This window comes from Cervus canadensis, chromosome 9, assembly GCF_019320065.1.
Source record: "Cervus canadensis isolate Bull #8, Minnesota chromosome 9, ASM1932006v1, whole genome shotgun sequence".
NCBI classification, from domain to species: Eukaryota; Metazoa; Chordata; class Mammalia; order Artiodactyla; family Cervidae; genus Cervus; species Cervus canadensis.
Window position 1 is genome coordinate 78,938,364 of NC_057394.1, and position 26,762 is coordinate 78,965,125.

At 44.4% G+C, this 26,762-nt stretch overlaps 1 protein-coding gene across 4 annotated transcripts in view; it reads right to left on the reverse strand.

The window, feature by feature from the left end:
• Window positions 1-26,762, reverse strand: part of MTUS2 (microtubule associated scaffold protein 2) — a 371,881-nt gene that overhangs the window by 193,069 nt on the left and 152,050 nt on the right. The gene's annotated exons all lie outside the window — the stretch shown is intronic.

The window sequence follows — 26,762 nt, forward strand, 5'->3', positions numbered from 1 at the left end:
AATATTATGAGAAAGATATGTAACATGATTATATGGATTAGTTTATGTGGTTTTCAAGCATCTGAAAAGCATGTACAGATTCAAGGTTAACCAAACAAATGATATTTAACAATGATGTCGGTCACGATGGGAGTCCATGTTGTAGTTCTTCATAAATCTTAAATGCTCTCAACTAAGAGTTTATTTTCTATTAAAAAGATCTATGAAACCTAGTACTATTGCTCCCTTCTAAATTCTGCAGTCAGATCCAGTGAAGATGAGAACAAAGCCAGGGTTGGAAGAACATATAATAATCACCTGACCTTCAACATGAGTGTGCCTCTATGTGCCATCCGTCAATGCCTTTCAAATGGGGAAGATTAGATTCTTTTAGGAGCTCTTGGCTGGGTTTTCTTGTTGGATTAACTTATTCATATCTGTTTCCAAGTAAACATTTTTCTCCTGGAATGTTTACCAAACCTTAATAGTAAACAAACACTGTACAATTCTAAAATAAAGATGGCAGGGGATTTCCCTGGTGGTCCAGTGGCTATGACTCTGCACTCCCAGTAAAGACACCCAGGTTTGATCCCTATTGAGGGAACTAGAGCCCACACGCCACAACTAAAAGTTCGCAGGCTGTGACTAAAGATCCCACATGCTGCAACAAAGATGGAGGATCCCACGCGCTGCAACTAAGACCCAGTGCAGCCAAATTAATTAATTAATTAAAATAAATAAAACAGATGACAGCTGCTAAGGTTGAATACATAATGGTCTATAATATAAACTGTCTGGTCATTTTTGTTTTAAAATATCTGCATAAAGAGATGAAATCTTTGAATCAAGAAACAGGAGTATAAATGTATTTTATAGTAACCACTTCTCAAAGATTTAATTCTTAATTTTTCCCTTACAGTTATCTTGCTTCAATTATCTTGTTCAAATTGAATAAGCAGGCCATGGATATAACCAAAGCCCCAAGAAAAGTGAGTGAACAATGTGTCTGATAACCTTTCAAGGATCAATCGTAAATGAAACCAACCCTGAAAATTCACTGGAAGGGCTAATGCTGAAGCTGAAGCCCCAATACTTTGGCCACCTGATGCGAAGAGCTGACTCATTGGAAAAGACCTTGAAGCTGGGAAAGACTGAAGGCAAGAGGAGAAGGGGACTACAGAGGACGATGTGGTTGGATGGCATCACCAACTCAATGGACGTGAGTTTGAGCAAGCTCTGAGAGATGGTGAAGGACAGGGAAGCCTGCAGTCCATGGGGTCACAGAGAGTCGGACATGACTGAGCAACTGGTGGTTCTGCAGCTTCATCTGTTCCCCGCTCCATCCTCCTTACTGGATGGTGAGCTGGTTTACAGAACGGGCTTAGACTGCATGTTGGTTCACTTTTTCCCCCTACTCTCCCTGGTGCTGAGCACACTTACCTGACAAACAGACAGTCAGGAAGTGTGCACTGAAGGAATAATCCAGCAAATGGACAAACAAGCGAGTCAAAGAACATAGCATCTTAGCATTCCAGTGTCTGTATCAACCACACACTGCTTTTCCTCTAATACCTCTTGGCTAATCAACATGCTGAGGAAACTGAAACTGTTTCCTTTCCTAAGCAAGTCGTTTGTCTTCATTAAAGAGCTGCTGTCCTATTTTCTGGTCATACTGTTTGATTAGACCCTTCTGGAATATTTCATAGAATTCTCTGTGGTTTGCAACCAGCCTATATAATTCTGTGCCATCAGCTACTTCAAGGAGCCAGCTTCTTTTCTCCAACTAATTATTTCAAATGCTAGGCACCAATTCCTCAGGCACCCCATTAATTTTTTCTATGAAGGGAATTCACACAAATTTCCTTTCTCTGAATCAATTTAAATCCACACGAGAACTCAATTTCTTATTCTGTCATTAGGAATAATAATTATATTCAGACTTTCAGACGATGAAAGCACTTTATACCAATTATTTTGTTTATCTGTGGTATACCCAGAGGTAGACTAGGTACATAATCCCTGTTTTCTTAAAGAAGAAAACAGAGGTTGAAAAACGTTTTCTACCTATAAGTCATATATTTGTTCAGTCAACAATTTATTAAGCACTGACAATACATGGAGGACTGTATTTAGAGAAAATGGAAGGAAGGAAGGAAGGAAGGGATGGAGAAAGGAAAGAAGGGAGGGAGGATGAAAGGCAGATGAGTCTTTTTCGCTTTATTAAATTATAGGTTCTCCGTAGTTTCAACTGTGTTTTTTCTATTTTTTTTCCTACTAGTATTTCCACGCACAAAAGCTGGGCACAAGTCTACACCATCTTACACACCTAGATAAACACAGCAGTCTTTGGATAGTCTTGGTGCTTCCGGGTTTTCCCAACCTCTGTTTGGCCAACTCAGGACTCAGAGTTATCTTGTTAAGCTCCATCTTATTGCTTCTGAGGTTCCTACAGTGATTTCCTGTGACACTTAGTTAAGATCGGGCTTCCCTTGTGGCTCAGCTGGTAAAGAATCCACTTCCAATGCGGGAGAGGTGGGTTTGATCTCTGGGTTGGAAAGATCCCCTGGAGAAGGGAAAGGCTACCCACTCCAGTATTCTGGCCTGGAGAATTTCACAGACTATATAGTCAATGGGGTCACAAAGAGTTGGGAACGACTTTCACTTTATTTAAGATTCGATCACTCTGGCTTGGTTAAAGACCCTTTTTATTTCACTCACCCTTTCTCCAATCTAACATCCTCTGTTAATGTCTTCCTTATTTCATAACCAGTTATCCTTGACATCAACCAAGGTAACTCGTTTATTGCCCCTTTATGCAAAACTTCTCCACCATTTGTTTTTGGTTTTTTTTAGTTCTATACAGATTTAAAAAAAAAAAAAAAACACATTTATTTATTTACCTGGCTGCCCCAGGTCTTAGTTTTGGCATGCAAACTCTTAGTTGCAGCACATGGGATTTAGTTCCCTGATCAGGTATTGAATTCAGGCGCCCTGCGTTGGGAGCAGAGAGTCTTAGCCCCTGGATCACCAAGGAAGTCCCTCCATTTGTTTTTTATATGCCATCTCCTCAAGCCAACATGTTCTCCTGCCTCACAGTGGACAACCTGCCTCCTCTCTCCTCCTTTAAAAGCAGGTGAAACATTCACCTCTGATTCACCTTATCCTCCTCTGATTAGGATTGAACTCTTTGTCTCTCACACACCTGAACTTTTTCAATATGCTGCATTTATACCCAGTGGTTGCTGAACTAGCAGTATTAGCACCACCTAGGAACTGACTCTTGTCTGGAAAATCCCATGGACGGAGGAGCCTGGTGGGCTGCAGTCCATGGGGTCGCTGGAAGTCGGACGCAACTGAGCAACTTCACTTTCACTTTTCACTTTCATGCATTGGAAAAGGAAATGGCAACCCACTCCAGTGTCCTGCCTGGAGAATCCCGGGGACGGAAGAGCCTGATGGGTTGCCATCTACGGGGTCACACAGAGTCGGACACGACTGAAGTGACTTAACAGCAGGAACTGACTGGGCTTCCCAGGTGGTGCAAGTAGTAAAGAACCTGCTTGCCCAAGTAGGAGACTTCAGAGCAGAGGGTTTGGTCCTTGGGTCGGAAAGATCCCCTGGAGGAGGGCATGGCAACCCACTCCAGGATTCTTGCCTGGAAAATACCATGGACAGAGGAGCCTGGAGGGCTGCAGTCCATGAGGTCACAAAGAGTCAGAAACAACTGAAGTGAGTTAGCACAAGAACAAGGAACTGATTAGAAACACATTCTCAACCTCAAATATACTGAATCAGAAGTATTAACAGTGGGCCCCAGAAAATTATTTTCACAAGCCCTCCACATGATTCTGGTGCTCTCTAAAGTCTGAGATCCAAAGATGGATATGTGTAACTATAAGTAAAATACACAGACACACACACAGGCACAGAAACACACACATTCCCCAAAGGGTATGTCCCTGAAAAAAACTTGTCAGACCCCCATTTAGACTGTGAGCTATTTCGGGTGGCTGGAAGCATATGATCCAATTTAGAACACTATTTTGCACGTATTTTGCATTTACTACATGTTTAGTTAAATACCACTTTTTTTTTTTTTAAATCCTGCCTTGGCTTATTTGTTAATAATTTGACCAAAAGGGCACAAAGGAAAGAAAATGAAACACATTAAATGAAGCACACTATTCTTATTAAGTATGTATTTGCAGCTCTGATTAAGGCTGGGGAATTAGTCCTGCACACAAAGGGCTTGCCATGGGGCTTCTGTGCACCTTCCGTAGCTATACCTTGTTCCCAAGGCTCTGGTCAAATTGACTGACATGCTGAAGCTGAAGCTCCAATATTGTGGCCACCTGATGCAAAGAGCCGACTCACTGGAAAAGACCCTGATGTTGGGAAAGACTGAGGCAGGAGAAGAGGCGACAGAAGATGAGATGGTTGGATGGCATCACCGACTCAATGGACCTGAATCTGAGCAGACTCCAGGAGATGGTGAGGGACAGGGAAGCCTGATGTGCTGTAGTCTGTGGGGTTGCAAAGGGTCAAACATGACTGAGTGAGTGCACAACGACAACAAAGATTTGCTAATGAGGTGTAGTTCAGTTTTCTATGCTTTAAGTTCTTCAACAACCAAACAGGAATATATTTTATGTCAGCAAGCAATTGAGTTGAGAATAGAGTTCATCTCTGCTGGTCCCTGAAAGGGTTGGGGGACCCTCAAGGCAGTTTCATTCCACTCCTGATGTTCAGGGCACACTGACCCTGTCTTTCTTCGGTAGCTACACCAGTGATCCAGAAGCATAAACATCAGACCTGGGAGAAGACCCAACATGGACTCTGTTGTATTTTCAAGCACAACCTGCAGCTCCCCTGGGAAAGGGTGCTTCCCAGGAGGATGGCCCCCTGGATGGACAGAGAGAATCTGACCGCATGGGCTCCGCTTAAAACTATGCAGAGGACAGGTCATTGTGCTCAGCAGAGAAAAACGTCATTTTCTAATGACTGGTGCCTTCTCCTCGCCTAACAGGGCACTGGGCCAGGGAGAGGAGGAAAAAAAACAAATATCTTTGGGGGATCGTTTTCCAAGCCAATGAACCCCCATTCAATTGTTGAGGACAGAGAATAATTTGTCCAGAACACCACCAAGCACTAGCGACTTGGTTTTCTACAAAAGGAAACCATCCCCATAATTAGTTGCAGCATTTAGGGCTAACTCCTGCTCTCCTTCACCGTCTCTGGCATGCTGTCTGACGGGACACAGGGCTGCAGGGAGCCCAGGCTCACGGCAAAGCCCTGTTTGCACGGACCACAACAGCTGGTGGGAAGGGCCAGGAACTACAGTGGCGCCAGGGACAGCCCGGAGATTCCTTGGTAACTGGCATTCCTACGAGAAGAAGACCGTCCCATCCTCTGGGCATCATCTCCTCACAGCTTGTTCTGAAGAGTCTGAAGATTCCAAATTTAACATGTTTCCTCACTTATTTTTAAGTGAAGATATTCTCCTCGTTTAAGAAACTGCTTATCTTGATGAAATCAGGAGAGATTTTATGCATATATTCGTAAATAAATTTCACCTTTCTGTTTTGATGGGGAAAAGCTAAAGTGAGGGTTTAAAAATGGCATCTGGGTAGTTTCTCATCTGTGAAAACTCAGAAGAAGAAGAAAACCCTCCCACTGAAAATCTTGACAACCTAACATTTCAACCGGGTGTTTGGGGAACAGTTGCCAATTAAAGGGCATGTGATACTAGACAGAGAGAATCTGACCCACGACATGCCGGCTGATGGAAGATGGCAGAAGGGGATGATGGCTACTCCTCGACCCCCACCCACCTCTGTCTCAGAGTCCCTGGACCTGCACAAGCCAGAAATTCAAGATCACAAGAGTGAGAGTGTCAGGACCCAAAAGGACTAGAGCTAAGTGTCAAACCAATGAGAACAGATATGAATCTAAGTAACGGTAGCATACACTTGCAAAATGGGGCAGTGTTTCTTATATGGTGGAAGTAAATTTCATGATCACCTAGATCTGAAACCACGAAGACCAAGAAAGGGAGTGGAGAAGAGGAAAATAATAGGATACGGAACTCCTTATTTCAAGACGGACAACTCACTAGGAGAAATACAGTCAACTAATATACATCAACTGATAAAAGAATATAGTATGATAATAATATCTGAAATCAGAGGAGGAAAGGATCCTTTTATATGTTGTTTACAAACCACTGGCCAATCATTCACAAATTAAAATTAGAGTCAACTAATTCCAGACAGCTTAAAGATTTCAATATAAAGAATGTAAAGCGCTGGAGGGAAATAGAAGTGACTGATGCATAAAAGAGCTTTCTGAGCATTAACCCAACACAACGTGAAGGAGGAAAAAACATTAATGTGTTGGATAGCTCCATGTAAAAGAATGAAATGAGAACTTTCTCTTAACTCCATACACAAGAATAAACTCAAAATCAGTTAAAGACCTAACTGTAAGACTGGATACTATAAAACTCCTAGAGGTAAACGTAGGCAGAACACTCTGACATAAATTGTAGCAATACATCTTTGGATACGTCTCCAAGAGAAACAGAAATAAAAGCAAAAATAAATAAATGCAGCCTAATTAAGCTTGAAAGCTTTAGCATAGCAAAGGAAACCATAAGCAAACAAAAATACAACCTACAGAATGGGAGAAAATATTTGCAAACAATGTAACCAACAGAGATTAATCTCCAAAATATACAAATAGCTCATATAGCTCAATATCAAAAACAAATGACCCAATCAAAAAACAGCCAGAAGATCTAAACAGAGATTTCTCCAAAGACACAGAGATGACCAAAAGGCACATGAAGAGATGCTCAACATTGCTAATTATTAAGGAAATGCAAATTAAAACTGCAGTGAGGTATCATCTCACACCAGTCAAAACGGCCATCACGAAAGTCTACAAATAATAAATGCTGCAGAAGGTGTGGAGAAAAGTGAACCCTCCTACACTATTGGTGGAAATGTAGTATATTCTCCACAGCCACTATGGAGAACAGTAAGGAGGTTCTTCAAAAAACTAAAAATAGAGCTACCATATGAGCGTGCAATCCCACTCCTGGGCACGTACCCAGAGAAAACATAATTTAAAAAGATACACACACCCCAATGTTAATAGCAGCACTATTTACAGTAGCAAAGACATGGAAGGAATCCACATATCCACTGACAGAGGAATGGATAAAGATGTGGTCTATATATATACATATAATGGAATACTGTTGTTATCTAGTTGCTAAGTCAAGTCGGACTCTGTGTGACGCTATGGACTGTAGCCGGCCAGGCTTCTCTGTCCATGGAATTCTCCAGGTAAGGATATGGAGTGGGTTGCCATTTCCTTTTCCAGGGGATCTTTCTGACCCAGGAATCAAACCTGCATCTCCTGCACTGGTGGCAGATTCTTCACCACTGAGCCACCTAGGAAGACCAATACATATAAATAAATTATAAATTAAATACAAAGAGTGAGTAAGTGCGCCAGTAAGTGTTGTTAGAAAAAGAAGAGTTTGTGTGTCCTGAAGGCAGGGGAGGGTGGCCATGAATGTGGGGTCATCAGGGAACTTGGGGCCAAGGCTGGAGCGAGGAACTGCAGGTCTGCAGGGAGAGCCTGCTGGGGGCAGGATGCACAGTGAGCAGGCCACAGTGGCCACAGCGCAGGGAGCGTGGGGGACAGAGAAGAGTGGAGCCCGGTGACACAGGGCTACAGTGGCCACGTCAGTGAGGACATGGACTCAACTCTGAGTGGGAATATCTGGGGACTTGGGAGTGGAGGAGACCTGGATCTGACTTCAATGTGTCAAAAATGGTCACTCTGGCCAATGTGACCGTTATCTGAGAGCTTCAGCTCTGCCTTTTAATTGAAAGACATACCTGCAACCTCTCCCCCTGCCGTGGTCTACACTCTGCCAAACACAGACATTCTAGGATGGGAGATGGTATAGAAACCACAGGCTCAGAGTCTACACATGTGCCTGCTCCCGTCCACGGGGGTGCTAAGGGAACAGCTAAATCCTCCTCCCTCCTTGACCCGGCTCTGCCCTCCTGATAATGGGGGCAAGACCCTAAGCCGGTCCTCCAACCTGTGGCTAAGCAGAGCTCATGGGCAGAACGCTTCCTGAAAACAGGAAGGGTGAAGCTCCCCTAAGAGCAGCGACTAACCAACCAGAAGACTGGACTGTCCCAGCATCAAGAAACATCCTGGGGGTTCATCAAAGTGTAAAAATAAAGCCAATCCTCCTTGGGAACTTCCCTGGCATCCAGTGGTTAAGACTTCACCTTCCAATGCAGGGGGTGCAGGTTCGATCCCTGGTCAGGTAGCTAAGATCTCACATGCTTTGCTGCCAAAAAACCAAAACATAAAACAGAAGCAATACTGTAACAAATTCAATAAAGACTTAAAAAAACAAATGGTCCACATTAAAAAAAAAAAAAGAAAAGCCTCCTTGTTCTTACTATAATGAACCATGACTTCCCCTATCCCCGACCCAAATTTTCTTTTCTCCTTTTTAAATACATTCCCAGAGCTGATTTCTCTTATAACTGGAATTTTGAGCCTTTTGATCACCTTCATCCATTTTCCCCCACTCCCCACCTACTCCTTCCTCTGACACCCATGATACCTTCTTTGGGAAAGTGTCTACTCAGTTCCTCTGTTCATTTTTCATTCAGACTATTTGGCTTATTTCCCCTTACTGAGTTGTATGAGGTCTTTATACATTTTGGATATTAACCCCCTGTTGCATATATGATTTGCAAATGTTTTATCCCGTTCCATAAATTGCATGAATTGTCTTTTTTTTTAATGCTTTCCTTGGATATGCAGACACTCTTTAGTTTGATGTAGTCTGTAGTCTCACTTGCTTATCTTTGTGACTACCTCTGCCTTTGGTGTTAAGTCCAAATAATCACCACCAAGACTGATGTCAAGGGGATCAGCCCCTATATTTTCTCCTGGGAGCTTCATGGTTTCAGGTTTTACGTTCAAGTCTTTAATACATTTCGAGTTGATCTCTGTGTATGGTGTGGAACAGTGATCCAGTTTTTGCATATGGCTCTCTGGTTTTCCTAACACCACTTACTGAAGAGATAACCCTCTCCCCACTGCATACTACTGGCTCCTTTGCTCTGAACTGACTGACCGTATCTGATCCCAGTATGTTCTGAAAAGAGCATTTTCTCTCTCCCAGATCAGCACCCACACCACACGGAAGCAAAGGGGCCACAGAGCCAGCATCCTGGACACAGCACATCCTCCAGTCCAACCATGGCTCAGTCCATCCTCCTTCCACTCAGAGTCAGACTCCACCAGCTATCAAAACAGCAAGCTTTCCCAAACAGGCCGAATCTCTTTACTTAAAGAACGACCAAACGGAGAAGCAAAGGGAAGTGTATTCTAAGCAGAAAGATCACCTGCGGTCCACTGCACAGGGGATTAGTTCAGGAAAGGATCCACGGTGAACCGGAATGTTCAGTGCTGTTAATTCCGATTGTAAAAAGAGTATCGGCGTATTATTCCACAAAGTCTGGGCCCGGGCCCAAGGACAGAAAAACAGAACTACAGTTCTCCCAAATAACAGCGCCAAATGACAGCCAGTGCTTTCTGAATCTTAATGTCATTCCAGATGAAAAACCAGACTGCCAGGAAAAAATAGTTACATGGCGATCCCTGGATTTATGAGTACTCATGGTGCTAAATATTCATAAACCAGGGAAAGTGCACACAGTGTCCATCATTCTGTAAAACTGCACTTGCCACAACATTCGGAAAAGCCGAAAGAAATGCTCAATAAGGCCCCATGTTTAGGGCCCATGGATGGAATCCAGCCTCTGTTTTATCATGCACATTCTCCTTTCAAACTGGGCTCCTCTTTTGATTTCAAAAATAAAGGCACCAAAGACGAAGAGTTTTCTCTTTTTCTCATTTCCCATTTAATCACTGAAAATGTTCAGTACTTGTTCATTTTTACATATGAGCAAAACATTGAGGCTCAGAACGATTGAAAGCTGTAAGATGGTCCTTTCTGATAAACACAGGTGAAGACAACCTGGCATTTCTTTATCCATGGACTAACTGCAAAGGTACTTCAGGGCTGTCTTCAAAATTTCAAACAGTGTAAGAAAAAAAAAGAACAAAATTGCCTCAAATGCCACAATTCAGAGATATTTCCTGATAATTTGGGAAGTGATGTTTTTTGTCTTTGCTTTTGCAGGCATCGGCAGTTCTTTTTTTTCTTTTTATTGACATATAATTCACATATAAGATAGCTCTTCTTTAAAATCAAGAGGATTGATACTTAGATAACTAACGAGAACCAACTGTGTAGCTCAGGGACCTACTCAGTGCTCTGGAGTGACCTAAGTGGGAAGGAAATCCAAAAAAGAGGGCATATATGTACATGTACACACACGCACACACACATATATATACACACACACACACATATATATAGCTGACTGACTTTGCTGTCCAGCAGAAACTAATGTAACATTGTAAAACAACTATACTCCAAGAAAGATCAATTTTTTTTAATAAAAATCACTGAGATTTAATTTCCATGCAATGATATTAATATTTGGTTTTGACTTGAGTGACATGGTTGGGATTCACACCCACACCATCCAGCTCTAAGTTCACATTCTTTGTTTCTTGGCCACACCACACAGCATGCAGGGGGTCTTATTTCCCCGACCAGGGATCAAACCTGTGCCCCCTGAAGTGGAAGCATGGATTCTCAACTGCTGTACTGTCAGGGAAGTGCCTAAGTTCCCATTCTTTCTATGAGGCTGAAGCCAGCCTGAGCTGCTGCCAGGATGGGAAAACTCTTGCTTATTATCCCAGTTCTCTTACAGACATTGTGTGGCAAACACAGTATCTCTTTTTTGACAATTTGCATGGGGCAACTAGGGCACAAAGGTCATCTTCTAGTGAGGTTAACATTGTTGAACGTCCCAGTCGATGACTTAAGCTCAAACCCAAACCACTTTCCTTTCCTAAGCCCCTCTTTGTCTTCATCCCTGTAGCTCCATCCTCACTTTCCGCTCTTCCCGACCTGGATTGCTCAATCGTCTCTGACCCCATGGACTGTAGCCCACCAGGTTCCTCTATGAGATTCTCCAGGCAAGCATACTGGAGTGGATGGCCATTTCCTTCTCCAGGGGATCTTTCCTACCCAAGGACTGAACCTGGGTCTCTCCCTACAGGCAGTTTCTGCGCCATCTGAGCCACCAGGGAAGCCCCCTGGATTGAGGCCATCTCTCCAAAGCTCTGACCGTTCCACGTCAGTCAGTCTTCGCTCCTCTTTGGTGCTGAGTCCTTCTCTCTTAGGGCCAAGAAGACACGAAGACGACTTGGAGGGCACAGGACAAACCTCCGCTGTCTGATTGTCCTGTGGCTCCTCAGGGCCTGGGGACCAGAGACACGGATTTCCAAGAATCAAAGAGACAAGAGCAAGTAGAGCTCCTTCCTCAAGGGGAAACGCCCAGGGCGCTCCTCTCACCACCAAGCTATTTTTAGTTCCTTCGAGTGTCTCTGAATCCCAACAATTCAAGGAACTGCCCGAGTTCATAGTTTCCGCCTGTTCCAACTTTGACAAAATACAATGCGTCATGTGAAGAGCCAGCCAGCCAGCCCTGACTGTCTCCCAGATGCACGCCTGCGAAGAAACAGGATCCTTATCAGTGCTGGCAGAGACTAGAGACAGTTTCTGGGGACGAGTGGTCCTCTCAGCAGGATGGAGAAAAAAGCAGGGATTGGGTGTGTGCCAGGCAGATCAAGCCAACTAGGAAAGAGTAAAAAGTACCAGTGCAATGCCATTTCCACACTGAAAATTAAAACGCTGTACAAAGCAAAAATGGTAAGAGAATTTGGGACTTAAAAAGATTTGGGAGTAAATTCACTTCCCAAATCTACACCAGCATCTTCATCTGGCCTTAGCCTGGGTTTCAAGACAAACTTCTTGCCAGAACTTGCAAAGAATCCAACTGGTGAAAAATACCAACGAAGGATGAAATAGGAAAAAAAGTCATCCAGCTCTGAATAGCTATTTATGAACTGTTTTCATTCAAGTGCTTCACCTGTGTGTGTTAGTAGCTCAGTTGTGTCTTATTTTTTGCGACCCATGGACTGTAGCCCACCAGGCTCCTGGAATTGGAATCTCCCAGGCAAGAATACTAGAATGGGCTGCCATTCCCTTCTCCAGGGGAGCATCCCAACACAGGGATTGAATCCGTGTCTCACACATTGCAGGAAGATTCTTTACCGTCTGAGCCACTAGGAAAGCTGCACGTGTAGGAAAATTAAAGTGCTAAGTCCTCAGGTGGGTGGCTCAGAAATGAAAAGAATAAATCACAGTCTCAGGTACATGAGTGATTCTATCTCTGAAACCAGCAGGTGAGGTGGAAGGTGAGGGTAAAAGCCAATGTCCTTACTGGCTGAGCCAGGAGAAAAGGAGACAGAATTCTGTACAGACTCCATTTACATGGGTGATAGGAAATCGTCTCCCAATTAGGAAAGTTAGGCTTCTTTTTTATTTTTATTCTTAATTGGAGGATAATCGCTTTACAATGTTGTGTTAGTCTCTGCCAATAGACAACGTGAATCAGCCATAGGTGTTCATATGTCCCCCCTACTCTTGAACCTCCCTCCCAAGGAAAGTTATTTTTCTTTACATCACTGTTTTTGTTATGCTCAAGGATACGGTAATAAAATTCTGATGGACTTTCCCAGTACTTGTTTATTCAAAACAGACTGAGCTGCTGGCCTGGCAGGTGGGGAAACATGGGTCCCACCTGCATGCAGAGAGCAGCGGAGACGCAGAGGAAGCGGGCGCGATGCAGGGCGTGAGCTGGGAGAGGCTGAGCCAGGGGCTACTGCAGGGAAACGGATCAGAATCTGAACACGCACATGGACGTGAGCACGAGAGAGGGAATGGATACGTTTTCACATGCACACACAAACACACATGGGGTTGAATACACACACGGACGTGAGCGCGAGAGAGGGAACAGATACATTTTCACACACACATACAAACCCACACGGGGTTGAACACACACATGGACGTGTGCGTGAGAGAGGGGATAGATACATTTTTCACACGCACACACAAACACACATGTGGTTGAACACATACCTGGTCATGAGCATGAGAGAGGGAATAGTTACACTTTCATATGCCCATACAAACACACATGGGGTTGAACACGCCCATGGACGTGTGTGCGAGAGAGGGAATAGATACATTTTCACACGCACACACACACATGGGGTTGAACACGCCCATGGACATGTGCACGAGAGCGGGAATAGATACATTTTCACATGCACACACACACATGGGGTTGAACACGCCCATGGACATGTGCACGAGAGAGGGAATAGATACATTTTCACACGCACATACACACATGGGGTTGAACACGCCCATGGACGTGTGCATGAGAGAGGGAATAGATACATTTTCACATGCACACACAAACACACATGGGTTTAAACACGCACATGGACGTTTGCGCGAGAGAGGGAACAGATACCCTTTCACACGCACATACAAACACACATGGGGTTATTTCACAACACTGATGTACACAGTGACAGGGGCTGGCAAGTCCAGAGTTTACCTTGCAGCCTGTGAGGGGGGACCCCAGGCAGGAACTAGTGCTGCTGTTTTGGGAAAGACTTTCTTCTTCTTCAGGGAAGCCTCGGTTTGTATGTGTGCGTGTGAATTTTTTTTAAATTTGTATTGGAGTATAGTTGCTTTACAAGGTTGCATTCCTTTCTCCAGTACAGCAAAGTGAATCAGCCACATGTATACATGGGTGTGCTCAGTCATGTCTGACTCTTTACAACCCCATGGACTGCAGCCCGCCAGGCTCCTCTATCCATGGGATTGTCCATGGGGTGGTTTGCCATGCCCACCTCCAGGTAATCTTCCCGACCCAGGGGTCAAACCGGTGTCTCCTGCATTGGAAGGCAGATTCTTTACCTGCTAAGCCACTGGGAAAGCCCGACATTTCCTCTTTTTTTGCATTTCCTTCCCTTACAGCCTTTGAAATGACTGCATGAGGCCCACCCAGATTATAGGGAATAATCAGTTTCCTTTACCTAAGAGTCAGTTGATCACAGATGTTAACCACATTTACCCAATACCCACAGAATACCCCCACAAAACAATGCCAGGATTGATGTCTTGAGGGACCACAGGGGCTACAACCCAGTCACACTGACATGTAAAACTGACCATCACGGGGGGGTGGGAGGGAGGTCTAGGGAGACCCGCACTCACACTTGGGCCTGGGAGGGGGCAGATGATCAGGTAAGGTTCCTGGAGGAAATGCTGATAAAGACTGAAAGCCGAGGACCTGCCTGACGGTCCAGTGGTTCAGATCTCACCTTCCAGTGCAAGGGGTGCGGGTTTGATCACTGGTCAGGGGAACTAGGATCCCACATGCCTCACAGCCAAAAAACCAGAACATAAAAAACAGAAGCAATATTATAACAAATTCAGTAAAGACTTTAAAAATGGCCCACATCAAAAAAAATCTTTGAAAAAAAAAAAGGACTGAAAGCCTAGAGAGCAAGTAAAGAAGGGGTGTGGGAACAGATGGACTGCTGGATTGGGGGCGGGTGGCCAGGAAGCCAGTAGGCATGGGAATGGACTCCCGGTCCCCAGGCGGAGGTCCCAGAGCCAGCAGAGAGGTGGCAGAGAGGTGAGGATGCTGAAGGCAGGCATCTCAGTGCTGAACACTGATGGGGCGCCGCCTCCCTGCCAGGCCCTGTTCACCATGCTTCCCACGCATCACCCCCCACCCTCAGAGGTACCCTGAGACCCAGGGCCCGCCAACCACAGGGTGCTGGTGGGAAGCTGGTGTATAGCAGGGCCAGCTGGCTCCTGAATCCACTGGCAGGACCCCAACCCACGGTGCTTCACCAGAGAAGGGGTCTGCAGGCTGTGCAAGGAGCTGAGGTTAAGGTCACAGATGGAGAAGCTACTTTAGCTCTGGACAGAGATGCGGAAGATAGAGCTCAAGGGGAGCGTGGAGAGAGGGCTGGGCGAGCAGGAGGTCCAGGGAGTAGGAGAGGTTTGGGGCAGCCACGGCAGGCAACGGGGCAGGAAGGGAAAGTGGGAAGGATGACGCAGATCATCACGGAGAAGCAAAAGCTCCTGGTGGGACCATCAGGAGCAGCTGTTGGCAAGGAACTGAGGTCCGCTGGTGTCACAGAGGCAGAGCCGAGAAGACCAGGGACTGGAGGTATCGGCCACGTGGGCTCCAGGGAACAAGCAGAGTTTAGGCAAAGAGCAAGTCCCCACTACCTGCTTTTCGGCATTTGGAGAAAGCAACAGAGTGTCAGAGTAATTCACACGCTTCACTGTATTCCTCCTCAGTCTGCTCCAGATGCTATTGGTCAAACATGGTGAAGGAGAACACACAGCTCTTGCTTTAGAAGGAAGGAAAAAGTATCCCTTCTCTTCTGTACATAACCTGTGCATAGGCTTCCCAAATGGTGCTAGTGGTAAAAGACCCACCTGTCAATGCAGGAGACAGAAGAGACCTGGGTTCAGTCCCTGGGTTGGAAAGATGCCCTGGAAGAAGGCATGGCAACCCACTCTCGAATTCTGGCCTGGAGAATCCCGTGGACAGAGGAGCCTGGTGGGCTACAGTCCATGGGGTCTCCAAAGAGTCAGACATGATTGAAGTGATTTAGCACACATGCAACCTGTGGAGTGTTAGTTGAATCACTTCAATTTTGAATGTTTCCTACTGATTCTGTTCTGTGGATTGCAGGCATTAGAATGAGGATGCTTCACACAAAAGGCTCTCTTTTGTAGGTCTGTTCCCATGCTCTGTGCAGAAAGTACAATGGGCCATCTAATTACTATCCTTTTTTTCTTTCGCCTAGGCTTAACCAAAAGAAGTCCCCTGGCTTTTTTCTTTTCAAAAATCATCGTTAAAGAAAAAGTTTGCCATTGTGCAGTGTTATTCTTCTGAGTGGCTTCAGAACATCTCGGACGTATACACACAGCCCTCAGAGCAGTGTGAATCTGGCGGCAGAGACCCACTGGTGGCCCCTCGTCTCTGGAAGACACTTTGGCAAAAAAGAGAAAACACGGGAGCCGCAATGCGAAACACTGTCCTGATGGAAACGGCACAGCATGTGACAATCCAGGTGTTTATACTTTTCATTAAAGTAGGTAGAAACGAAAACATTTAGATGGAACATGTCTTCTATCGTTTTAGGTGATTATAATGTTAACGTTAGATTTGCTTCTGTTGGCGGTAGTCGTATGTTGCTTGGCAACCCCAAGTGTTTCTGGGGTTTAACTGCAAACTACTGGAGCAGCTCCTCATTTTTAAACTGATGAAGCTGCTCAAGAAGCTGTAAGTGATACCCTACACACCCAAACCTCACACTGACACAGGGTGTTTACACGTAAGACACTCCCAAAATGAAATGTAACACTAGAAGCCCCTCTGGTCCTACAAGCCATCCTGAAGTCATCAAAATGACATCCTGGCCCACTTGATCCAGATTTCTATTTCCTTAGTAGCTACTACATCACTGGCCCTCACCAGATTCTTTTAAATTGATTTTTAAATGGTGGTGAAATATACATAATGTAAAATTTGCCATCATACCTTTCCTCAAGTCTACAGTCTTCTAGCATCAGCACAATCACCCTGCTATGCAACCATCACCACTATCATCTCCGGAACTTTGTTCATCTCAAAACACCCAAACTCTGCATCTATTAAACATTAACTCCTCATCCCCCGGACCCCAGCTCCTGGTAACTACCATTCTATTCTCTGACTCTGATTTTGACCACCCTAGGTAGTCATGTATGTGGAGTCACACAATATTTGTCCTGATTTCTCTGGAGTATTTCATTTAGCACAATGTCCTCAAGGTTATCCATGTTACAATCTATGCCAGAATTCCATTCCTTTTAAAGGCTGGTTAACATTCTATTATATGTATATACCACACTTGGTTTTTCTATTCATCCACCAATGGACATTTGGGTTGCTTCCACCGTTTGACTATTGTGAACAATTAACACTGCTATGAACGTGGCTATACACACATCTCTTCCAGACCATGCTTTTATTTCTTCAGGATATACACCCAGAAGTGGATCACTGGATCATATGGTAATTCTATATTTAATTTCTTCAAGGAACCACCACACTGTTTTTCATAATGACAGCACCATTTTACATTTCCAACAGCAATGTACAAGGATTCCAGTTTCTCCCCATCCTCACCACTCCTCACCACCACAAAGTAAACACTATTCTTTCTGATAGCAGCCATCCTAATAGGTACAAAGTGGCCACTGGATGCTGTATGTGCTCTATTTTTTCATACTTCTCCTTCTGTAGGTACTGTACTTATACTGGAATAATTTACCTTAAACAGACTGTCTACTCATCCACTATTACCTCCTCAATGGCAAGAACCAATTCTTTACATCAGTGGACTAACATGGCTTCGAGGAATAAGTTCACAGTAGACTGAGGAAGATCCTGAATGCCAGGCTAAACTATTTACCCCTTCAACAAGGGAGACCACCTATTTGTTGTTTCTGTAAGAGGATGCTACCATCATCGCCATTTATTTTTTTTGGTCATGCCACACGGCCTGGGGGATCCTAGTTCCCCGACCAGGGATCGAACTCGTACCCCCTGCAGTAGAAGTGCAGAGTCCTAACTACTGGACCACCAGAGAGGTCCCAGTCATCACCATCTGATGCTGGGGGTGACGGGAGCACCAGACAATAAATCGACAGCGTTCTCAGGGCAGAGCGGCAATCCTCTCCCAGTCCTCTCTGCTTCCTTCTTCATCCAGGCTTCCGTCTTCCTCCAGACGGGCACTGCCCTCAGCCCAGGTGTAACTGCACGGCCACGGGGCGGGACTCCTTGCTCCTCCAGCGCTCAGCCCAGGACAAAAGCAATGGGTACCTAATGAATATTTCTGGATTGAGGGCAAGAGGAGAAGGGGGCAACAGAGGATGAGATGGCTGGATGGCATCACTGACTCAATGCACATGAGTTTGAGCAAACTCAGGGAGACAGTGAAGGACAGGGAAGCCTGGCATGCTGCAGTTCATCGGGTCGCAAAGAGTCAGACATGACTTAGCAACTGAACAATAATACACAAAATAGACAACAAGGGCCTACTGTATAGCACAGGGAACTATACTCAGTATTTTATAAAAACCTATAATGGAAGAGAATGTACAAAAAAAATCTATGTGTAGATACAGAGATAGAGATATGTATAGCTGAATCACTTTGCCGTATACCAGAAACTAATACAATGTAAATCAACTATATTTCAATAAAAATTAAAAATATTTCTGGAGTCTGGTTGAATGTGAGAGTGATCAAAGGCATTTTGAGATCCACACCTGACAACCCATCTATCTGACTTATACAGAGACCATTTTCTTAGGGGTGAGCCAGACTTATTTCTTATCACTGCCTCATAAAACATCCATATGGTTACCTCTTGAGAAGTAGTAAGGAACCATGGGAAATTTCATCATCACTGAAACAATACTCCCTTGAGAAACAAAGAAAGATGGGAAAGATGGGAAATTTCAAACGCTGTCACGTTTGATTAGGGAAGTCATTTGGCGTTTTGTTCCATGTCTTGTCTGTCCCACAACATGACATAACTTATAAGAAAGGCTTTTATCAGAGTCTTTTCTGGAGACAAGCAAGTTCTGCTTTTTCTCGAGAGATTAATTATTTTATACAGCCTCCTTTCATCTTTTAATTTTGTCAGAATGTTGTAGAGATTATTTCTGCCCCACTTTGATCTCATTGCCAGAAGTAACTGAATTTAATCATAGAGGGGACTGTAACACACAGCAGACCCCAGGAGCACTGGGCCATCTTTAGGTGGTGAACTTCCCTCTCACCGCCTACTGAAATTTCAACTCTCTCTGGTCTCTGGTAAGCATGAGACAATTAATCATTTTCCCTTTTTCATTCATCTCATCTTTTAAAAATGGGATACATTTCCATCTTCTTTTTTCTACTCTTTTTTTCTTTTCTTCTCACTTCACTCCCCATGTTTACAAAACACAAGTAATAAACATATTTAAAAGTCTCCAATAATTCTAATTATTATTATAACGTTAGAGTAGAAGGAAATCTAGGCATTTATCTTTATATTTTTTGCATGGAGGTATAATCGACATATGGGCTTCCCTGGCAGCTCAGACAGTAAAGAATCCACCTACAATGCAGGAGACCTGGGTTCAATCCCTGGGTAGGGAAGATCCCTTGGAGGAGGGCATGGCAACCCACTCCAGCATTCATGCCTAGAGAATCCCCATGGACACAAGGCCTGGCAGGCTACAGTCCATGGACTGTAAAGAGCTGGACACGCCTGAGTGACTAAGCACACACAACCATATAATAGACATTATGACATATAAATGACATATAACACTGTATAGGTTTTAGGTATACAACAAAATGATTTGATTTATGCAAATATTGTGAAATGATCCTCACAATAAATTAAGATCCATCACTTCATATAGAGACTTTTTTAAGACTTTAATTTTTTTATCAAAGTATAGTTCATTAAAATATTAGTTTCTGGTGTATGCAAAGTGATTCAGTTACATATATGTAACTAAATATACATATAGTAACTGAATATATATATATAGCAACTGAATATATATATAGTAACTGAATACATATATAGACACATCATATATATATTCTTTTTCATATTTTTTTCCATTATAGATTATTATAAAATGTTGAATATACTTCCTTGTTGTTTATCTATTTTATATAGTAGTGGGTGTATGTTAACCCCAAACTCCTAGAGATTTTTTTTCTTGCAATGAGAACCTTTATGATCAACACTTCTAGCAACTTTCAAACACTCAATTACAATACTGTGAACAATAGTATACACAGACAGCATAACTCGTATGCCCTTCAATTGTAACAGAGGAAAAACATAGGAGAAATGTTAGGGGTCTTTCCTTACAGCTTCTGAATGAAAGTGTAAGAAGGAGCAAACGTGTGTCCTCGGGGTCCTGGAACCCCTAAGAACCTTCTCCTCCAGAGACACAGAATCCATAGAAGGCAATTCAGAAACCACGGTCCCATCCCTTACGTGGCACCGGATGCCACAGGGACCTGTGATTTGTCCCAGGTGACGGCCCTGGACAGCATGTAGATCTGTCCTCTGAGTCCCCAGTGGCCCTCACTGCATCTCCTGGAGTCTGTGAGCAGGAGCTCGGGGTCCACCAAGGTCTGTGCTCAGCATACAGCCCTCGCACCCCCACCCTCTCTAGTCTCTGGGGACCACTCACAAGGAACCTCAACCAGTACAGACCCACAGCTAACAGGCTTCTGGGTCCCAGGGCACCTTGACTCTCTTCCTCTGGGTCCTCAGCAAAGAAATGTCACAGGAAACTGCTGGATTCCAGTCGCAGCCAACTTACACTGTAGGACCTCAACGCTGGAATTGCCTTGTCCTAAGACTCGAGCCGCACACGGAACAAACATACATTTCTCCAGTAAACCCTCAAGTGACATCCAGTGCCTTTCAGCCTGGCGTGCATCAAGAGATGAGGCGTCAGACTGATCCAGCCCCAGGCTCATCACTAACTCACCCTGGAGTGAGGACAAGCCATCTCACCTCTCCTCAAACCCTCTCCTTTTCTGCAGAACGGTCAGGATCACTTGGATAATATCTAAGACACCAGGTGGACATTGCAGGCTTCTGGAATGGTAAACCAAGGCTGCTGCAAGGAACAGACAACTAAGGACATGAGAAGAAGAAAGCGAGTGCAGTGCATGGAGACACTCAAGCCACAGAAAGGTCTGGCTAGAGGAAACTGACCCTTTCTGGACAAGGAGCCAGTCACCAGGCAATGAGCACACCCACTCCGCAGTTGCAGTAACTACCAGAAAGAACTGGACTACTTCGTGTGCACTGGCAGAGTCACTGCTGGACACAAACTAACAGCACCTGCTTGAAACAACACCTGCTCCTTGACCCCCGGCTTAATTAGCGAATCTGTTCAGTGAAACCATTGTGACAGGTCCAGGCAGCCTCATTTGCCTTCATTAGCAAATCTCACTGGTGGCCACAGAAGTCTACTGCGTGGGCACCGACTTTAGAGGCAAACCTCGGGGCTGAAAGCGCCCAAGATGTATTGGCATTTTTCATTTTCTAATCAAAGGGGTCTGCGTAGATGGGTGTTGGCAGCTGACAGCTGAGGCGGTCTGCCTGTCACCTCCCTGCCGTACACAGTTTCCAAGAAACAGTGCTGGGAAAAGACTCCAGTCTTAGATATCTGTAACAGCAGCCGTGGTGGAAGAGTCTGGGGTGACCATTTCTTGTCACATTTATTTGTGACAAGAGCAAGAGATGCGGGTGGGGAGGTTTCATTGTGGCTCTGGGTCAAGTTGTAGTAAGGTCATATTTGTACACATACGTCCAAAATAGGCTTCCCAGGTGGCATTCGTATAAAGAACCCACCTGCCAATGCAGGATATGTTGGAGACACAGGTTCGATCCCTGGGTCAGGAAGATCCCCTGGAGGAGGGCATGGCAACCCACTCCAGTATTCTTGCCTGGAGAATCCCATGGACAGAGGAGCCTGGGGAGCTACAGTCCATGGGGTCCCACAGAGTTGGACATGCCTGAAGTGACTTAGCATGCACACACACCTAAAACTAACACAACTTTGTAAATCAACTATACTCCAATTAAAAATTTTTTAAAATAAAGAACAAAGCACTCAAATTAGAGAAAATATCACGGGCATGGAGAAGAAATGCTCTAGTGTGGAAAAGGAAGTGAGGGAATTTTCTGGAACTTACTGGAAGAAGTAAACCATCACTTCATGGAATAGATGGGGAAAAATGGAAACAGTGGCAGATTTTATTTTCTCATCTCCAAAATCACCATAGACAGTGACTGCAGCCATGAAATTAAAAGGCGCTTACTCCTTGGAAGAAAAGCTATGACAAACCTAAATAGCATACTAAAAAGCAGAGACATTACTTTGCTGACAAAGGTCCATCTAGCCAAACCTATGGTTTTTCCAGTAGCCATGTACAGATGTGAGAGTTGGACCATAAAGAAGGCTGAGTGCCGAAGAGCTGATGCTTTTGAACTGTACTGCTGGAGAAGACTCTTGAGAGTCCCCTGGACAGCAAAGAGATAAAACCAATGAATCCTAAAGAAAATCAACTTTGAAAATTCATTGGAAGGACTAATGCTGAAGCTGAAGCTCTAATACTCTGGCCACCTGATACGAAGAACTGACTCACTGGAAAAGACCCTGATGCTGGGAAAGATCTAGGGCAGGAGGAGAAGGGGACGACAGAGGATGAAATGGTTGGATGGCATCACCTACTTGATGACATGAGTTTGAGCAAACTCCAGGAGATACCGAAAGACAGGGAAGTCTGGCATGCCGCAGTCCATGAGGCTGCAAAGAGTTGGATGGGACTTAGCAACTAAACAACCACCCACCTTAGCGAGGCTGTACCTTCCAGAGGCTCCACTCCCTAGATGACCATGCCTTCTCTGCTGTGCCCGCCCTGTTCCCCCCTAGCTGGACACGCCCTCCAGAATCTGTCCCCATGCCTCTTCCATCCCAGCCTACTTACATCCCTCACTGCTGACAGTCATGGCTCCAAACACCGCCTATCTTCCATGGCTGCTCCTTCATTTCATTCCAGCATTTCTGTAATACTGCCGGATGTATTTATAGGAATGCCTTCCTAGGAACTCAAGAGACCCGAGGCCCACACACCCACTGCCCCTCCTGAACCCCTAGTTCTCGGAGTGGTCCCTCTCCCTTGCTGTCACCCCCACCCTCCCAGGTGCTCCTGTCCTCTCGGTTCTCTTTCTCATTTGGTCTTTTCTTTCTGTGCCCACCACTGATGCCTACTTCATGCTCCCACCAGCCCTCCCCTCTCAGTTGCTGCCTCTTAGGGGAGCCCAAGAACCCTCTGACATCACCATTAATTGATTTTCTTTCTCATTGAAAGCAAAAGGAAGTATTGATCTGTGACCCCATCTGCTGCCCTAAGGAAGACACTGCAAGGATCTCTATGAACCTTTACAGATGACAGTCTGTGTCTGTTACAGGATACAAGGATGCACACACTGTCGGCAGTGGTCCCGGGAGAAGTCAGTATGAGTCTGGAAGTCATCACCTCCTGATTTCTGCTCTGATGCCAGACCAATAATCCCAGATGCCCCGCATAAGGCAAAGGGCAGGACCAAGAAGGTGAGTTCCAAAAATCTCAGCTCTGTAGTTTACAGCAAAAAATCAGGGCAGTAAAACCTTTCAGCTGTTATCTGTCTGTTACTGTCCTGAAATGCCCATCTCGTAAAACAAGACAAAACTAACAAAATAAGGTAAGGCCAGGAAGGGACAGATCCCTAATTTTGGCAGAACTAAGATCTCTCACCCTTTACTCTCTTCTCCAAACTAACTTATATTATCATATTCATGCTTCTCAACTAATACAGTTCTGATTATCCACCACTTAAGAGCCATAAATGATTCCATACCTTTTATAGAATTCAGCTGCAAGATGCCAGCTCTTGAGAGTTCGAAGTGGTCAATTCAATTAATTCAATCCTTTCCAACGTTTGTAATAAAAATCTGAGTTCGGTGAGGTTAACTGACTTTCCCAACAATTATCCTGTTACCATAAATGCTAATCTTATTACATATTATGCATGCAACTGTAGCATATTTCTTATCTTAGTTCATAGTTCAAGGTACCCTTTCTTCATTAAGTATCTTGAATGTGCTAGAACAGGTAAGAATACAGCACCTATAAACCTTTTGAAAGCAATGTGATTTCTAAGTTTTGCTCACATATCTGATTCAAAACGAATAAACTATGTATTACTTGAGCAATAAAGAAAATATTTTCACTTATAAGCAATGCCGAGTAACACCCAGAAGCACCTTGTTCTAATGTGTGTGTATGAAGCAAGCAAACTGAGAGAAAAAAGAAAGAACTGAATGTGTGGGAATCACTGGGAAAATTAACAGCAGGATTCAGTGAAAATGGTTCTATTTTTTTCTTACAAAGAAGACTTTAAATTACATAATTACAGATTCCAGGGAAATAGGTATTTAAATCTATCAGAGGCATGTGTCTCACCTCCTCATTTCCAGAGAAAATCAGGAGCTCACTTTGGTTTTTGTTCTCACTGTTCTCTCCCTCCCACCCACATCGGGTTGAGATATCCGACAAAGTAAAATCCTAGTACAATGGAAATTAGACTCCAGCAAAATGAGAAGCTGTGTGAAGCCCTTCAAACACCGCAAAATCATATGTTCCCGTTTTTTTCCTGCAGACGTTACAGGCACAGGAACAAAAATCAGATCCAACACTCAGTTTCTATTTTGAGCAGAGGTTTTAAAAGCCATCAGTGTAGATTAATGTGCTATGTATTAGTCACCTTGCATATAAATACATTTCGTTTAAAGGGAACTCAACACAGGGGCCCAGCTCAGTGCTCTTTGACAAGCTACAGGGGCGGGACTGGGGGAGGGCTGGGAGGGAGGCTCAAGAGGGAAGGGATATATGTATACATATTCCCAGTTAACGTTGTTGTATGGCAGAAACTAATACAACGTTGTAAAGCAATTATCCTCCAATTAAAAATAAATTTTAAAAAATAAATAAAAAAATAAAGTGAACCAAACTGAATGTATTCTCTTAAACAATTAACATGCTAAGAGTTCTAGGAGAGTGAAATGAGAGAGATTTTGAACTATGGTGTTAGAGAAGACTCTTGAGAGCCCCTTGGACTGCAAGGAGTTCCAACCAGTCAATCCTAAAGGAAATCAGTTCTGAATATTCACTGGAAGAACTGATGTTGAAGCTGAAGCTTCAATCCTTTGCCACCTGATGTAAACAACTGACTCCTTAAAATAGACCCTGATGCTGGGAAAGACTGAAGGCAGGAGGAGAAGGGGACAACAGAGGATGAGATGGTTGGATGACATCACGGACTCGATGGACATGAGTTTGAGTAAACTCAGGGTGATGTTGGTGATGGACAGGGAGGCCTGGTGTGCTGCAGTCCATGGGGTTGCAAAGAGTTGGACACAACTAAGCGACTGAACTAAGGGGTTTTAGATAAAGAGATCAAAACCTGACTCACCCTGCCTTTGTCTTATGGGTTTCCCTGGTGGCTCAGACAGTAAAGAATCTGTCTGCAATGTGGAAGACCTGGGTTCGATCCCTAGGTTGGGAAGATCCCTTGGAAGAGGGCATGGCAACCCACTCTAGTATTCTTGCCTGGAGAATCCTCAAGAACAGAGGAGCCTGGCTGGCTGCAATCCATGGGGTCGCAGAGAGTGACTGAGCACACACTGGAGAATTAAACAAACAACCACAAGCTTATAGCCCAAAAGAAAGTGACTCCCACGAAAACCAACTGGTTAACTTCTAGAACTGCCACCTTACTGTTTTATAAATGGTATACATTTACTTTAACACTCAAAAAGGCATTCACCAAACATGACAGAGCTGATGACAACTGTCAATGGACTGAATGTCATCTCCCTCACTTAGATGTTATCAATACCAGTATCCCTACTCTAAGCCAAACATGCTTAATCCATCACAGCATTTTTCCATCTGAGCTAAATCCTTCTCAACACAGAACTTTCTGCACATGGCAAAAGGATGGAAACAGTCATAGAAATATGATGATGATGATGATGCAAGGCCGTGTTTGTATATATTAATTTCATTTAATATTCCATAAACCCTATGGTGGCTTCTGACTTTATTTATTAGTAGTAACATCATTTTAGCTTCCCCAGTGGCTAGTGGATAAAGAATCTGCCTGTAATGCAGGAGATGCAGGAAACGTGGGTTCAATCCCCGGGTTGGGAGGTACCCCTGCAGGAGGAAATGGCAACCCACTCCAGTATTCTTGCCTGGGAAATCCCACGGACAGAGGAGCCTGGTGGACTCCAGTCCATGGGGTCACAAGAGTCAGACATGGCTTAGCGACTAAACCAATATTATTTTATGATGAGGAATAGAGGCACAGAGAGAGTAAGTGGCTTGACTAGAGTCACAGAACCAGCAAGTGGCAGAAGCAGAACGCAAACCCAAGGGGTGCCTCCAGAGACCATGTTCTTCACCACTGTGCTATACTGGCTCTTAGGAAAGCTGAGACAGAGAAGATGAGACTTTAAACTTCTTCAATGGAAGGTCAAATTAAAATGAAAATTTTTCAAACATACAAAAAAAAAAAAAAAAAGTGAAGTAAATAGTGGCCTGAACCCTCAGAGCTCCGTCGTCCAGCTTCAAGGATTATCAGACATTTGCCTGTCTTTTCTCATCTATACTGCCCCCTACCCCAGGATTTTTTTTTCTTTGCTGGATTATTTCACAGCAAATTCAGAAAACTTTCAATACCTAAAAGCAGCGTGGAATAATTCGATCTGAAGATATAATGCCTTAGGGGCTGAGACAGCTGGGGGCAGACTTGAGGGCAGGGCTCTTTCCTCACCCTCCAGTTGGGAGGATTTGGGGCTCCCTCCTTCAGGTACCTCCCCCCACCACCCCGCCCAATCACAGCCACACCAACAGCTCCCTGCAGGAGGCACTTGCGTCCTCTCACCTCCCCACTGGGCCTCCAGCTTCACAGGGGGTCCAGGTCACTGCAGCCCCAGGACTGAGCTCCATGCTCCCCCATAA